This window comes from Octodon degus, unplaced genomic scaffold (assembly GCF_000260255.1).
Source record: "Octodon degus isolate 3935 unplaced genomic scaffold, OctDeg1.0 scaffold00078, whole genome shotgun sequence".
Classification (NCBI taxonomy): domain Eukaryota; kingdom Metazoa; phylum Chordata; class Mammalia; order Rodentia; family Octodontidae; genus Octodon; species Octodon degus.
In genome coordinates, this window is record NW_004524654.1 from 3,218,339 (window position 1) to 3,220,931 (window position 2,593).

A 2,593-nucleotide genomic window follows, 5' to 3' on the forward strand; every position below is an offset into this window, starting at 1 on the left:
AAAAATGCCTTTCTGGCCAGCTCTTGGATGGTATCTACGCCACAGACTAGGGACTGACCCAGATCATTCTAACTGATAAGCTACTCCCATCCAATTCCATCCAACCTATTCTACCCTACTTCCTACATAGGTTGAGGAATGCATTTTCCAGCTATGACCAGTAGAATGATGAATTAATGTAAATATAAATTCAAATATATGGCCAACAGCTGGGGAAATGATGGGTAAAGCATTTATCTATCTTTTGAAACTCAAAAAACCTGCAAATAAGCTGTCCTAACCCAATGTTGAATGGAAGATTTCAGGACTACAGTAAATATTATTCATGTCTTCAGAATGATATACAGTTTCTATAAGTGCTTTTCCTTCTTTCCTTCTTTTCTTACTTTTCTCCTTTATTTCTTCATTCTGTTTCCCTTACTTCTATTTTTCTTCCTCACTCATTCTTTCCTTCCTTTTTATCCATTCCTCCTCCCTTGTTCCCCTTTTCTTCTCTTACAGACTTGTTTCCTTTCTTCTTCTAGGATCACCATGTCAAATTTTAAAAAAAAAACATAAATTGACAAAGCACAAGTTGGAACCCATCTAAAGGCTAATGGAAGGAGAGGAGGCCTCATCTTAGCAAGTTCCCCAGGGTACTTTGCTCCTGTGACTCACCCTCCATCTGTGCTACCATAACCCTGGGACTTTAGGGTCTGGTTAGTGCAAAACAAGAACAGCCATGAAAGTCAGAGGAAATCATCTATCTCACTGTCGAAGGCATGCATCACTCTGGTGCTCCAAGCCCTATGTACACACATCATTTTGTGTGATTTATGGCCCTAATTAGATCCCAGTGACAGTATTCTATCAGCTAACAATGCATATCCTAATCACCTTTTCTTCATACAAATGATTTCCTTAACTTTGCATGCATAACTTAACAGCTTTTATTTTAAAAACTCATGTTAACAGCTTTCCTGTGGTAACCAGTAGGGGTGCTATGATAAGAATCTAATTTGCTGTAAAAATGACTCATTTGTCAAATAAGCATTAAAATAATTGTTCCCCTTTTGACTGTTACCCTGCTGTTTCCAGTCATTTTCCAAAACTAAATTATTTACTCATTTGAAAGTTCAGCTGTGCATATTTTAATTGATATTCCCTCATAGGACTCATATTGTTAATGACAATAATTAACCCGAAAAGGCTGCTAAATAATTATGCTGGAAAGATATGAAGTATTTGCACAGAAAGTAAAATCAGCATTTGAAAAACTATCAAAATGTAAAACTTTCATATTTTATGGCAAAGCATGGTAATAGTTCATAATCAAATTAAAGAGAGAAAGGGAAATGTAGATTGTATGATTTGATGCAGAATATTTTATGTTTTCAATATAGAAAGTAGTCTAGCTAACAAGATTACTCTGTCATCGCAGTAAGCTCCAATATTACTATTCTAGCCGGCAATATAAATTGTTCTCTGGCACTTAGCATGACTTGAAACTGGAGCAAACTAATGCTTAATAATAATACCTAACACATATTCACTGCCTCTCTCTGCTAGATAAATCTCCCTTGTGATGGGCTTACCAAGCTCTACACATAACCAGCAAAGACACCAAAACTAGACAGATTGCATCCCTTCCCCAAGAAAAGCAGCCATCACTCAATTTGTGAGAAGTCTCCAATGGAAGTAACAGCTCATTCTCTGGGGGTCAATAAAACCAGAATTCAGAAGAAGCTCTTGCTTCGGCACCTTGTCAAATTACAAAGACAAAGAAGGGACTACAGAGGTTTCTAGGCTGGTTACTAGTCTGGAAATGCTACAGGCTTCACAAGGCTAGTATACCAATAGATCTAGCTGGAAACCATTTACCCAAGTGGACCGTTAGGAGTGCTATGCTCATCAGAGTCAAAAAGTGGTCACCAAGACCCAGCTCTATTATGAACTGCACATGTGCTTTTGAACTAAAGCAAGGAGCAATGTTATAAAGCACAGAAGCACTAGAAATTCAGAGAAGGGCTCCATAGGCATACCGACACACGCCTCTCCTAAGTCTAGAACAGCCAACTGGACATAAGATATTAGCTTCTGTGCCAATAGGTAGAATATATTAAAAAAAACTCAAAAAATTGAAAGACTCAATCAAAAAAGCGTCAATTGAAATGAATAGACGCTTCTCAAAAGAAAAAATACAAATGACCAATAAGTACATGAAACAAAATATTCAGCATATTTGGCCATTAGAGAAATGCAAATCAAAACAGCATTGAGTTTCCATTTATACCAGAAAGAATGACTATCTTCAAGAACTCAAAAAGAGAACAACAACAAAAAAAAAAACAACAACAACAAATGTTGACAAGGTTATGAATAAAAAGGAATCTTTCAACCACAATGGGGAAAAAATGGAGATTTTCAAAAACTTAAAAATAGAAATTCCCTTTCACCTAGCTGTCCCTCTTCTGAGTATATTCCTAAGTAAATTAAAGGCATCATATATTAGGGATACATGTATGCACATGTTTGCAACAGCTTGATTTATAATTACTAAACTTTGTAAGCAGCCTATATACTCATCAACAGATTAATGGATAAAGAAAATATG